Here is a 15,385-nt window from a genome sequence, read left to right as displayed (position 1 = left end):
GTGTGTGTGTGTATGTGTATGTGTATGTGTGTGTGTGTGTGTATACACACACACACACACATACATGTTGTATTTGTGCTGATAAATAAATAAAGGGAGACTAGTATAGATCTATTTCAAGCTATTTAGCTCTCATCAGCTAGCCATACCCTTACTGGGATTGGAACCTGTGTTGTATTGCATCTTAGGCAGATGTGTTAACCATTAAGCCACATAGTTCCTCTCCTTATCAGCTGAGACAGGGAGAAAGGTATATATTTAAAGTCACAACCCCTGGTATGCCCAAATATGGGAGGAAGTTCACTGCTTCCATTCTCTGTCCATCGGCTCATCATAAGAGACCATCCAGACAGAAACCCAATATTTGTTATTGTTGCATTTGTTACAATTGTGTTGCATTTGTGCTGATAAATTCATTCATTCATTCATTCATTCATTCATTCATTCATTCATTCATTCATTCATTCATTTCTACTTTTTCCATACTTTTTTCATCTTCTACTTCTTAGGCTACTTTTTGTTTTTTTTACTGTTAAAAGGGAAAAGTGAACACATGTACCATAAGATAAGGGGGGGAAAGACACAAAACAATGTTGACAAGCAGTCTATAAAAGGTTTTTTGATTCAAAGAATGCACTAGAATTTCTCACTGAGCAACTTATGAAAAAATCATTTAACATTAGACTGCATTCTACCACATATTCCTTAAACCCTTGTTCCCATTTGACATCTGTCTACGCTATAAGGAAACATATCTAGTCATTACAACTAAATGACAGATTGTGTAGGATTATCCAAATAGGGAATAAAAAAAGTGATTAAGGATGTTGCATTAACTATTTCTACTCACATCCTAAACTCGTATTCTTAGTTGATCAGAATGAGATATTGTATTGCAAATCCAGGTAAGAAAATCATACACAAGCATGTGATTCTGCTGGTTTGGATTGTTTCGGGCAAACCTGTAGTTCCAGCTATCAGCTGGGGGCGAACCGATTCTCTCTGACTTTGAAGTCGGCCCCGCTGCCTCCTCCGCGCTATACTCACCTATATTTCCTTTCCTGAAATCCAGCTGATTGGCGCAGCAGAGTGGATTGCTGCACCTTAGCTGTTTTCCTCACCGGCAGTAATAGTGAAGGTGAGTTTTCGGTAAACTGTGCATGCATATGTTGCACACGCTTGTGCTGTGTGCACAAAATGCGCACTCAGCGAACTGGTTGTTAAACCAGTAGGATCCCACCCCGATCATACCTCGAAATTTTCTACACCTCAACCTGTCATTAACACAATATCACACTAGCTGATAATCAATAGATAGTTGGGAAGATTTTCTAAAGCTAATCATATGGCCTACATAGAGAATCAGAAACCATGTTGTTTCTGAATGTAAATATTAGTAAAATCAGTAATTCCTGTGTGGTTTTATTAGTGGAATAATTATCATATAGTTGAATTTAACTTCGGTGGCATACCTGGTTAAACCTCCTTGGCCACACAATCGATTTCTCAGAAGAAGATAATATTTCTCTTTTGGATATCATGGGATTTATCCCGCCAATTCTGACTCGCAGGAAAGACCGGTTTGGGAAAGTAATCCAATTTACAATGTCAAATCCAACCTCTAACTCACCATTCTGATTGAAGGAAATCATATCTCCTGCATCATTGTTAAACGAGATCCTTCTCACAAAGTGGTTGAGCTAAATTGAAAAACATTTTTTAAAAGAAAAACCAGATAAATATACCAAGAAGTACAAAAAATAATGTATTTTTTCCTTTGAGGAAGACAAATAGGAGGATATCAGTGTAACACTAGTTGACAAAGCATATTATAAATTAATTCATGTTAATTGAGTTATTTTTTAAATACAGTAAGACGTACAGTTGAAAACTAATAAAAAAACCTGGGACTACCTAAAAACATATTTAAATTAAGACTTTAAAACATCCATGATTTGAATTGTGTTTGAGGAAGTATTAATATTGGCTAATATTTGGGGTGAGGATGGGGATTTTTTTTAAAACAAAATTATGCATGAACTAAACTGTAAAAAATTAGAATATGTCAAATTTATAGACCAGGACATATATATGGACTATATATACATACATACACACCAGGGATGTGCAATCAGGGGAGGGAGGGGAGGCAGAGCCTCACCACTGTAATCATGAAAAGAAAAAAATGTAAAGGGAAATGTGTGTGTGTGTGTGTGTGTGTGTGTGTGTGTGTGTGTGTGTAAATCTGACAAAACTCTTGAATTTTGTTGATTAAGGACAGTGGTATCAAACTCAAGTTTTGGGGACCAGATCCAGCTCACACTTAGATCTGGACCAGCCCACGTTCCCTATGCCAGTGAAAGTGGAGCTCAGGAGGGCTGCAGGTGGTCTTTGTGAGCTCCGTTCTCACTGGCAGAGGGTTGCAAGAGGCCATCAGAGCCGAAAACGGAGGTCGGGAGCCCATTTTCTCTGGCTGAGCACCTGGGTCACCACATGTGTTGCGACATGAGTGACGTCAAACAGGCCACACCCACCCTGGCCATGCCCATCCCATCCCTTCCCCCCCAAGATCAAACATAACCCTGATGCAGCCCTCAATGAAGTTGAGTTTGACACCCCTGGTTTAGGAAATTACCTTCCAGAATTGTTCTTTCATAAAGTAGAGTTTGGCTTTGTGGTTTTCTGTTCTGAATGTGACTGCTGATGACAACATGGCATGCAAAGCATGTGCCACCACATGGATGGCATTGTAGATGCTGTAACTGTGGCCAGTCATGTCCATTTCAAACACAGATGTCGGAAGAGTCTCCAGTTTCTCCTTTCCAGTGCACATGACTTCTCCTTCATCAATGTCACGTATCCTGGAGTTGGAAAATGAACATTCAAATGCATTTTTCCAGAAAAGCTTGACAAAGCTATCCTCTTTGTCAAAGTCAGGGTTTCTCATCTGAACAAATTCCCGGAATCCGAATACTTTGTTTGAACGAATTGCAAAAGAGAGGGCACCATGGATGAAGTCTATCTCCTCATTTCTTATGAAGGGAAGGGAAATGAAATCTATTTGTGCTGTCATAACCCAGACTTTAACTTTTGTCCATAGCTCTGTTCCCTGCAATCTGGAAATAATGGGGAATGTTCTGAAAAGAATCATGTCATCAATTTCCCCATGGACGATTACTACATTAGTGGTGCTTCTCATAATCACCCTGTAGGTTTTAATTCCATCTTCCATAAAGTCAAAAATGCTATTTGAATATGTTGTTGTTGGAATTCCTTCAATGAAATCAAAGCAAATACCCCTTTGGGTAAACATGGCAACTACATCATGTACAAAACTCTCACTATTCTCATTCTTTGGAGAAATTATACCAATCCATGTCCATTTAAAGTGCAGTAACAATTGGAGAATTCCTTTGTACTGATAGTTGATATTTGGGAACATCTGTTGGTATAAAGCAGCTTCCTTTCCCCCTCTTCTCTCTGCAGTATAGCTATATATGATCTAAGCACATAGAAATAATGGGTTGGGAGGATGCATACTCAGTTTCACATATTTTTGAAGTCACCTAAGAATATAGATGATGGAGTAGACTCCTGCGAGTCCCTTGGATAGCAAGGCGACCAAACTGACCAAACCTAGAGGAGATCAACCCTGATTGCTCTTTAGAAGGCCAGATCCTGAAAATGAAACTCAAATACTTTAGCCACCTGATGAGAAGGAAGGACTCCCTGGAGAAGAGCCTAATGCTGGGAAAGATTGAGGGCAAAACAAGAAGGGGACGACAGAGAATAAGGTGGCTGGATGGAGTCACCGAAGCAATAGGCGTGAACTTGAATGGATTCCAGAGGATGGTAGAGAATGGGAAGGACTGAACGAATATTGTCCATGGGGTCGCGATGGGTCAGACACAATTTCGCAACTAACAATGACAAGAATATAAATTAAATTCAAATTCCAATTTCAAAGTTTGAATCCAGCCATACTTTATGCAAGAAATTAAGGCATGTTAATGGACCAGAATGTTCCCATATTCTTTCTAAGCTTTGATGATTTGGAATTCACCTGGAAAACAAATGTTTTACTAGACCTCTTGATTTATTTATTTTTTTGCATTGAAGAATCTACTGTACAGCAATGCATTGCTCCTTAGGCAAAACTGAATCAATAAATCTAATCTTCTAGATAGTTTGCCCCAGACAAACTATTAAATTGTCCAATATGCAATTAATGGAAGTGACTTTTTTTGCATCATATGAATAAGGCAGAACATATATTGTGAACAATGTGGAAAGTCAAGAAAACAAACAAATGGATCATCAAAAGAAATTGGGCACAAATGATCAGATTCAAATATCCTATTTTGGACACATTATATAAAGACTTAACTTTCTGGAGAAGACTCTAATACTGGGTCACGTGGAAGACAAGAGAAAAAAAAGGAATCAGCAGCAAGTGGAGTTGACTCTGTCACAGTAGCAATGAGTACACCCCTGGATGATTTGAAGCACTAGGTTAGGGAAACATTGCCATGAACAACATCTATCTATGTAGTCACTAAGAATCAACACTAAATTCATGGTAAATAATCATTCATAATTAATAGATTATTTAGTTATTAACAGATATGGATGTATCCATAGTCCTCTTTGGCATCTGAAGTTAGTACTGAACTGCTCCCCAAAATTATTTTAGACCTAATGGCATAACCAGAACACTAAAAATATGAGAGTAGTGTGTGTGGCGGCATAAAAAAATGCAATCCTGGGTTGCATTAACAGAGGGATAGAATCAAGATCATGTGAAGTATTAGTACCACCTTATCAAGCTTCAAAAAGACCACACTTACTGAATACTGAATATTTAATTTTGGTTACTGTTCTGACCCCCCTCGTTCCACACCAAAGCACACTCTGAGCCAAAGATACTTTACGCAATTTATTAACAGACAGACAGGTCCTTGGCAGCAAACCGGCACAGACAAGCTTGGGCAGCAATCCAGCACAGATAAGCCCTGGCAGCAATCCAGCCTGCCAAGCTCACAAAAATGTTCTCCAACATTCATTCCTGCGTTGACTTCTGCAAGAGGGGCTTGTGCACAAGTAGTCCTTTTATAGTCTGGAGAGGAGCCTAATGACCAGCATCTGAGTGCAATTACCTCCTGTAACTGCGCAACTGTTCCTGATGCCTATTAGCTCTTCGGTGCCGGGCATCCAGGAACAACTGACTGCTGACCTCAGGCTCACACTCCCTTGTCTCCTCCCCACTGGTCAAAGGTTCAGGCGCTTCCTGGTGGCCAACCAGCCTCTCTGCGCCCTGCTCAGAGTTGGAACCCTGTCCAGGGTCCTCCACATCCTCCAAAGCTGACTCAGAGGGCCCCTCGCTGTCGGAGTCTGGTGGCAGCTCCAACGGCTCCTGCTGGGTCACAACAGGTTACCATATTTTTAAAAAAGATGTAGAGGCTATGGAAAGAGTGCCAAAAAATGCAACAAAGGTGATTAGGGGTCTGGAAGCTAAAATATATGAAGAACAGTTGCAGGAATTGAGTTTGTCTAGTTTAGTGAAAAGTTGGACTGGGAGTAACACGATAGCAGCATTCCAAGATTTGAGGGGCAGCCACAAAGAAGAGGGGATCAACCTATTTTCCAAAGCATCAGAAGACAAGACAAGAAACAATGGGTGGAAACTAATCAAGGAGAGAAGCAACCTGGAACTAAGGAGAATTTCCCTTAGAAATTTGTGAGAACAATTAATCAGTGGAACAGCTTGCCTTCAGAAGTTGTGGGTGCTCCATCACTGAAGGTTTTTAAGAAGATACTGGATAGCCACTTTTGTGGTACGGTATAGGGTTTCCTGCTTGAACAGGGGGTTGGATTAGAAGACCTTCCTTCCAACTCTGTTATTCTGTTTAAGTTTCTTTTCAGTGCATAAGAGATATCACTTTTAAGAAGGTCATCCTTTTAGTTCATTCACAGCAGTATACAATAACTATTGCCATTTTTAGATGTGTTGATCAACAAACAGCAAGATGGAAGCCTAGAAAGCACAGTTTATTGCAAGGCCACCAACACCCCATACATTCTGAATTTCAACAGCAACCATCCACCATCACACAAAAAGAGTTGCACCCGAACACTATGCAGCAGGTCTTGTGCTTTGTTTCTTCCTTTCTCTCCCGAATGTGTTGTACAGACATCTTGTAACAAATGATTGTTGATGCCCATTCTGCCTTAATTGTTCATGAAGGTACCTGCTCTGTATCTGTTTGGCTTGTTGGGTGCTACAATGAGTTCTCACCCTGCTGTATAGTGTTCCATTATGCCATATCCTCCCATACATCAAAAGCAGTAGAATACAGCTTCCAATATCTGCAACTGGGCACCACACACCACCCAGAGGCTACCATACTAGGACAAATTATGCCCTGTAAAGATTGCCTGGAGGTGGGAGATACTTCCAATGTAATCTACCAGATCCCATGTGTGGATTGCCCTTGTGACTATGTAGGAGAGACAGGGAGGAAGCTAACCACCAGACTACAGGAACACAAGTGAGTGGTCAGACAAGGAGACCCAAACTCATTGAAAATCTCACAATGCAATAAATAAGGGCGTCCATTCAATTTTGCAGCTACTAAGATTGTTGGAAGAGCAGGCACAAAAGCAGCCAGGGAAATGATTGAAGCCTGGGAAGCAGGCCCAATCAACAGGAGTGCTGATTTACCTGCAGCTTATCAAATACTTAGGAGGTGGGGGCTTTGCAGCACAAGGAAACAACAGTAAATGACTTAATAGGCAGCAACAACATGATCTACATCTAAAAAGCTACACACAACAGCCACCATATAAATACCACACCCAGAACAGCTCAAAGCAGCCAGAGAAATTCCCTGAAGATTGGGTCCTGTGTCCAAAAACTCAGAAGACAAAATCTCTGGTCCTAGTGACCGACCCAGATTGGGTCCTGCATCATAAAATAACTACATCCATTTAAATACCAAATGAATAATTAAAAGTCCAATGGTCCAAGCAAGGAGTATACCTGTGGCATCTTGTAAAGGGATAGGATGGTTGACATATGAGCCCCAACTGCAGAGGTTGGTCCTCCAATGACAGCAATTGGCCTATTCTGCATGTCACAGCTGTAGTTAGGGATTAATCTGTCCTGAGTAGAGAACAGTTCCAATGAGGCACGATAGGTCCAACTTGGACTAAAATAGCCGTTGTAGATATGGAAGCCCAAGGTATGGTTAGGTAAGATCTCAGGATTTTCATTGATTTCCTTGACTGCAAATTGTAAAGCCAGTAATTGCTGATAGATTGATGTGATTACTCTAAAAAGAGTAGTACATATTATTTTACAGCATTTGCAGTTTAAAATGAAATACTTGGCATATTGATCTCAATTAGTGAGATTAATAAATCCCATGAATGGGATAGAATAGAATTCTTTATTTGCCATGTGTGATTGGGCACACAAGGAATTTGTCTCTGATGCATAAGCTCCCAGTTTACATAGAAGCAGCAAGTGATAAACCATGACCACAATCATCATAAAATACATTCATCATAAATCCTAGGATACAACACTTAGTCATAGGATACTAAATAAGCAAACAACATGAATCATACTAGGATACAAAATAAAAAATAATAATATAAATCGTAAGATGCAAGCAACAAAGTTATAGTCATAAGAAGATAAGGAAATAGATAACAGGAAAGATGAGGAGGATAATAATACAGCCCTCCTAGGTAGATTTACACTGTTGTAGGAATTAGTTGTTTAGCAGTGTGATAGCATGGTGGGGGGGGGGGACTGTTCTTGTGTCTAGTTGGCTTGGCATGCAATGCCCTATAGTGTCATCTTGAAGGAAGAAGTTAAAACAGCTTATGTCCAGAATGTGAGGGGTTTGTAGATTTTTCACAGCCCTCTTTCTGGCTCGTGCAATATACAGGTCCTCAGTGGAAGACAGGCTGGTAACAACTGTTATTTTTCCTGCAGTTCTAACTATCCATTGAAGTCTGTGGTCACTTTATTTACATTTGCACCATTTAAGTGATATTTCTATGGAAAACGGGGTAATTCATTCCAGTTTCATTGAAATTGGCAATGAAGAATTTTAAGCAGAATTTTTATATTTCATTAATGAACGATTGCAATATTAACAAAAATTTATTGCAGTCATAGAAAAATAAATACCTCTACTGAAATTGAAACTATTACAGTAAAACATTAAAAGACTTTTACAACCTAAATTTATTTTTAACAAAGTCACAGAGTAGTTATAGAAAGCAAAACAAAAACAAAACAAAACATTATTCCTATCTACCTTCTCAATATATAGAACTCATAAATATTTAAAAATAAATAAAGTGAACAAGGGGCAAGATGAAGGAAAATAAACTCTCTTTTTTTTGAGCTTTCCACAAAATAAAACTTCCTCTTTTCCATTTTGCAAACACAACTGACATCAAAACCACAGCTATGTCTATATAACCTCATGCGAACTGAATTTTGACTTACATTATATACAATTTGATATCTGCATTAATATCAACAAGTGATTATACAATACAATAGAAGAGTTGGAAGGGACCTTGGAGGCCTTCTAGTCCAACCCTTTGCTTAGGCAGGAAACCCTATATAGATAGCTATCCAACATCTTCTTAAAGACTTCCAGTATTGGGGCTTTCACAACTTCTGGAGGCAAGCTGTTCCACTGATGAATTGTTCTAACTGTCAGGAAATTTCTCCTCAGTTCTAAGTTGCTTCTCTCCTTGATTAGCTTCCACCCATTGCTTCTTGTTCTACCCTCAGGTGCCTTGGAAAACAGTTTGACTCCCTCTTCTTTATGGAAACCCCTGAGAAATTGGAACACTGCTATCATGTCTCCCCTAGTCCTTCTTTCTATTAAACTAGACATACACAGTTCCTGCAACTGTTCTTCATATGTTTTAGCCTCCAGTCCCCTAATCATCTTTATTGGTCTTCTCTGCACTCTTCCTAGAGTCTCATCATCTTTTTTACATCGTGATGATCAAAACTGAATGCAGTATTCCAACTATGGCCTTGCCAATGCATTATAAAGTGGTATTAACACTTCACGTGAGCTTGATTCTATCCCTCTGTTTATGCAGCCTAGAACTGTGTTGGCTTTTTTGGCAGCTGCTGCACATGCCTGGCTCCTATTTAAATGGTTGTCCACTAGGACTCCAAGATCCCTTTCACAGTTACTACTGTTGAGGAAGGTACCACCTATGCTGTACCTGTGCATTTTGGTTTTCTTGCCTAAATGTAGAACCTTACTCTTTTCACCGTATCTTATTACTCCACACTTAAGAGAGTGTGTCACTCTCTTGTGTCACTTCTCCTATGGATGTATTGTTTTCTAAAGAAATGTTGGCTTTTATCATAATAAAATATTTAAAAGAAAATGAAATGTTTGTTCTCCACCCATAAATGTTTAAAATTTACTGTCTAATTAATTATTCTGAAGAAAGTGGTAGAAAAGGAACACAAATGCACATTCAGCAAAGACTAGATAATACACAACAATGATTTAATTTTTTTAATGGAATAGGGTTAGCAGCAAACAAAGATAGGTCTGTCAATCCAAATTATTAGGTAATGCAAATGAATCGTACAGAATCTTAAATTCAGCTGAGGTTTTTGTGATTGCATTCATGCAGGGTTTCCCCCCCCCCAAACCTTACATGAATTACTTACCTTTGTCTTCTTCTATAATTTTGATTTATATTTTTCAATCTAGTCAATAGCCATAAAAATCTCAGGTTGCCCCAAGCCCAGCTAGAGCCTGTTTAGATTCCTGGATCAAACAAAGTTAGTTTGGTGCTGCCAGATATATTTGTTGGCATATATATATATATATATACAGGCATATATATATTTGAAAGAAACTTACAGAATGTCATCAAAGAGATGACCAGAGGGTGCTTCACTGAAATCCATCATGGAAAAGAATATGTAGATCTTAGATAAAATACCTACAACGATCAGGTCTCCTGATTGGTATTGCTTATGAAGAAAAGGCAGAGGCTCACCAATCCTGCATTTAGGACTGGGAATTTTGCATACAATTTGTGGCAAAAACACTACAACCAATATCTCAAGCACCACCATCTGGATGAAACAGTTCATTTTTAAGCCATTTCTACTGTGCCAGCATCGACAATCAGTCAGTTTACATGAAAGCCCAGGTACTAACTGAGCAAACAACTCTTTGAATTAAAAAAATGCCAGGTGGTGAGACTCAAAATCTAGTTTATTCCCAACTTAGAATACTCCAGGGAATATTAATGGCACTGTATTTTTTATCAAATACTTTTGCTTTTTTCATGTTGTGTTTCCATTCTAGTGGCTCTAGAATTCATGTGGGATGTAACTCAGAATAACTCAGATGTTATTATGCTTAAATGAATAATTGCAATAAGTATAGTGGAGGGAGACCCCTAAATCATAAATAAGGAAACTTATTCAAGTTGTTGATCACAAAAGCCATTAGTCTTGTAGAAAGGTTTTACACATTTTACAAAAAAATAACAAGAATTATAATAGATTATTGATGCTGTCAGAATGAGTACAAGTGTTCCCTTTGGGTTATGAGATGCAGTTGAAATAAAACTAGACAAATTGCTGGGTACAATGGAGAAATCACAACTTGGAATCAAAAAACTGAGTGGAATAGTCTGTTTATACAAATACAAATACAATAGCAGAGTTGGAAGGGACCTTGGAGGCCTTCTAGTCTAACCCCCTGCCTAGGCAGGAAACCCTATACCATTTCAGATAAATGGCTATCCAACATCTTCTAAAAGACTTCCAGTGTTGGGACATTCACAATTTCTGGAGGCAAGCTGTTCCACTGATTAATTTTCTAACTGTCAGGAAATGTCTTCTTAGTTCTAAGTTGCTTCCTTCCTCCTTGATTAGTTTCCATCCATTGCTTCTTGTTCTACACTCAGGTGCCTTGGAGAATAGTTTGACTCCCTCTTCTTTGTAGCAGGCCCTGAGATATTGAAACACTGCTATCATGTCTCCCCTAGGCCTTCTTTTCATTAAACTAGACATACCCAGTTCCTGCAACCGTTCTTCATATGTTTTAGCCACCAGTCCCCTCATCATCTTTGTTGCTCTTCTCTGCACTCTTTCTAGAATCTCCACATCTTTTCTTCATTGTGGTGACCAAAACTGAATGCAGTATTCCAAGTGAGGCCTTACCAAAGCATTATAAAGTGGTATTAACACTTCATGTGATCTTGATTCTATCCCTCTGTTTATGCAGCCTAGAACTGTGTTGGCTTTTTTTGGCAGCTGCTGCACACTGCTAGCTCATATTTAAATGGTTGTCCACTAGGGCTCCAAGATCCCTCCCACAGTTGCTACTATTGAGCAAGGTACCACCTATACTGTACCTGTGCATTTCCTTTTTCTTGCCTAAATGTAGAAACTTACTCTTTTCACCATTGAATTTCATTTTATTAGATAGTGCACAATGTTCAAGTTTGTTAAGATGTTGAGTGCAGTTGGTCAGCCAGTTACGAATCCATCTGGTTATGCTGTCTAACCCACATTCTTCTACTTTAACTAATAGTAGGTTATGGTCTACCTTATCAAATGCCTTACTGAAGTCCAAGTAAATTATATCAAAGGCATTCCTCTGGTCCACTAATTTTGTCACTTTATCGAAGAATGAAATAAGATTAGTCTAGCATGATCTGTATTTGACAAACCCATGTTGGCTTTTGGGTACTACTTTGTTTACTTCTAGGTGTTCGCTAATTTGTTGCTTGATTATCTTTTCTTCCAGAATCTTTCCTGGTATTAAGGTCAGGCTGATAGGTCTGTGGTTTCCTGGATCTATTTTTTTTCCTTTTTTAAAGATGGGAACCACATTAACTCTTTTCCAGTCCTCTGGCAGTTCTCCAGTGCTCCAGTATCTCTGTAAGATATAGTTCAGTGGTTCTGAGATCTCGTCTGCCAGTTCCTTCAGAACCCTAGGATCTAATCTATCCAGTCCTGGTGATTTGAACTCGTCTAGGGTAGACAGGTGCTCACTTACCATTTTCTTCCCTATTTCTATTTGTGTTCCTAATCTGATTTTTGTGGTGCTGTTTTTGATAGGTTGGACTGTTTTATCCCTTTGTGTAAAGACAGATGCAAAAAAATGAGTTAAATAGTTCTGCTTTCTCCCTGTTGCTTGTCACCTTTTTGCCACTTTCTCCCAGCAATGGATCAATTGTTTCCTTAACCTTTTTCTTGTTTTTAACATGTTGGAAGAAGCTTTTTTTGTTATTTTTTTACTTTTGTGGCAAGCCTTTCTTCATTGTGAACCTTAGCTTTACATTTATGCAAGCATTGTACAAAGAGTTTCAGGAATCTGTCATTTACTGATAGCATAATAATGATCTACAATCTATTTGTAACTGCAAAAAGGAAGGGAAAATGTCTTCAGATTTTGTTGCATGAGTATTGTTTTTGCTCATTCATTATGATTTGGAGATGCAATTCTTTTGAAAATACATAAAACTGACATGAAGCAACAAAAGACAAATCAGCTTCCCCCAACCTTCATTGCCCAATTTCTGAATGGCACAAAAATACTTTAATATACTCATTTTGCAAAGCCATGTTCCCGGTAAGTAAACTTTCTTATCTTTTGCTTTATTCTCAGCAGCTTGTAACTATTTTTAAAAATCTGCATTAATTGTATTTTTGAGTGTCCTCAATTGTTAGATGTGATACTGCTCATGCCAAATTATTTGCAGGATTCTGTTAACAGGTTTCCATCACTGTGAAATTTCTCTCTGTAGAGACGATTAATAACATTCATTGCATTCACTGTTTTCCCAGCATTTATAACAACCTTTTTATTCAATTTTCACTTGGATGCTATCATTTGTCCAACAGGTTTCAATATCACTCTGAAATATTCTTATCCTTCTCATAAGTAAAGGTAAAGGTTCCCCTTGCACATATGTGCTAGTTGTTCCTGACTCAAGGGACGGTGCTCATCTCTGTTTCAAAGCTGAAGAGCCATGGCCTCATGTTCATGTGGCCAGCATGACTAAATGCCAAAGGTGCAAGGAATGCTGTTACCTTCACACCAAAGTGGTTCCTATTTTTCTACTTGCATTTTTATGTGCTTTCGAACTGCTAGGTTGGCAGTAACTGGGACAAGTAACAGGAGCTCACTCCATTATGCAATATTGATAGACTTTATTTTTACTAAGGAAAATAGGTGGGCATGGAATGTTGCAAATACACTAGATCTGTGATGGCAAACCTATGGCACGCATGGAACAAGTGGCACATGGAGCCATTTGTTAGGGCAAAGTGCTGCCCTGTCAGCTCTGACTTCAGCCTTCATTTTCAGCCATTTTTCGCCCTGCGGAGACTTTCCTGAAGCCTCCAAAGGGTGAAAAACAATGCAACATGCAAACCGGAAGTTCAGAAACAGACTTCCAGTTTGTGCGTTAGGCTGTTTTTCTTCTCCAGAGGCTATAGAGAAGCCTCCTGAAGCGTCCAGAGGATGAAAGCGTCCAGAATTCCATTCCCAAACTTCTCTGAAGTCTCCGGAGGACCTCTGTGGGAGTGGGGGAGCCATTTTCACTCTCCCCAGGGTGCCTCTGGAGCCGGGGGAGGGTGAGAAACAGGTCCATGTGTGGGAGGGTCATACACATATGTGTTGGGGGGGTTGCATGCACATGCACAGGGGGGGTTGCGCGCACATAGACTTATGGGTGTGGGCATGCCCGTGCATGACTCCCTGTACTCCCTCTGCTTTTGGCACATGATGGCAAAAAGATTAGCCATTGCTGCACTAGATAGTTGAAGAAGAAAAAAGGGCATTGTAAGAATATCAGAATGACTGTGAATAAGATGCACTGAGACTAGTATATTGAGTACTGGAAAGACCTAACTGATGTACAAAAACAACCAAATGAAGAATACAAAAGCCTTAATTTCTTCCCCAGTTCTATTTTTTTTAAAATTACTTTTGGGACATTGAAGTAAGGGTTAAATTCAAACATTTTGATGCTGGAGATAAAATTTAATTTGGAACATCAATTTGTACACATTTTATTTATCCTACTATAGCCATGTTTCAAGGTGAAATCAATAATATACTTAAATTGCCTTTAAAACAATCAAACTATTCAAGAGGTATATGCTTAAGATGAATATGTATAATCAAGGAAAGTGAAAATACCAAGTGTAGGAGTTGGCTGGAAAAAAATCACCTTCTAACATAACTTTATTTAAAGTAATCTGATATTGATAAGTAACAATTTATAAATATTTTCAATTGAATCTTCAGTCTACATTATAATTACATCATTGCTTTAAATTATATGGTCTACCTTTTCTAAAACCTTAGCACATCGAGCAATGAAAAGCTTAAGAACATGAATATTTTAAACACAAAAATAACATCATTCATTCCTAAAAGATCCGGTTAATAGGAAAAAATTACAAATATATATAGAGGGACAGGTGGCTCAGGGGCTAAGACACAGAGCTTGTCAATCAAAATGTCAGTAGTTTGGTGGTTTGAATCCCTAGCGTCATGTAATGGAGTGAGCTCCCGTTACTTGTCCCAGCTTCTGCCAACCTAGCAGTTTGAAAGTACATAAAAATGCAAGTAGAAAAGTAGGAGACACCTTTGGTGGGAAGGTAACAGCGTTCTGTGTGCATTCAGCATTAAGTCATGTTGGCCACATGACCACGGAGATGTCTTTGGACAGCACTGGCTCTTCGGCTTTGAAGCAGAGCTGAGCGCTGCCTCCTATAGTCAGGAACTGCTAGCATATAAATATGAGGGGAAGCTTTACCTTTATAAATATTAAATTGGAACATTTTTTCTTACATCTTTGCTTTCCAATGTGCTTACTCACAAAATTTGACTAAGTTCAAGAATGTCAATGTTTTGGACAAATTTTGGACATATTGCAAGCACATTGTTTTGACTCCCTTTTAAAACAAATTTTAGATTTCTTAACATTCCATAAAAAATAAAGAACTACACTTTTCAGTAATGCCTAAAGAGAAATGTTGCTTTCATTCATGTTTTATTCTTGAAATACGTTAAACAAGCAGAATTTTCCATAGTGCTGCTGAATGAATGAATGAGTAAATGAGTAAATGAATAAATGAATGAATGAATGAGTGAATGAATGAATGAATAAAACTAAACATTTCAAAAGAAGACAAAAGAGATATTATCTTCTTATAGGTATTTGACTTTAGGTCAGCAGACATTTCGAGAATTGAACAAAAATACCCCAAGTACTTGTTTTCCTTTAATTAAGAAATTCTACTCCATTTAACTTCTAGAGGATGGAAATTATTCTTATGGCAATATGT

At 38.5% G+C, this 15,385-nt stretch overlaps 1 long non-coding RNA gene across 1 annotated transcript; it reads right to left on the bottom strand.

The window, feature by feature from the left end:
• Window positions 1–1,478: 1,478 nt before the first annotated feature.
• LOC148046526 (uncharacterized) lies at window positions 1,479–10,128 on the bottom strand. The gene is made up of 3 exons (XR_015696277.1): window positions 9,924–10,128; window positions 2,636–2,861; window positions 1,479–1,700 (listed from the first exon to the last, which is right to left on the bottom strand). It is a non-coding gene; the product is annotated as an uncharacterized LOC148046526 (long non-coding RNA).
• Window positions 10,129–15,385: the final 5,257 nt, after the last annotated feature.

The sequence above is a fragment of the Thamnophis sirtalis genome, unplaced genomic scaffold, assembly GCF_051295495.1.
Source record: "Thamnophis sirtalis isolate CommonGarterSnake01/CBP01778 unplaced genomic scaffold, rThaSir2_p1.2 scaffold_4, whole genome shotgun sequence".
In the NCBI taxonomy this organism is placed as follows: Eukaryota; Metazoa; Chordata; class Lepidosauria; order Squamata; family Natricidae; genus Thamnophis; species Thamnophis sirtalis.
This window is presented reverse-complemented; position numbering and strand designations above follow the sequence as displayed.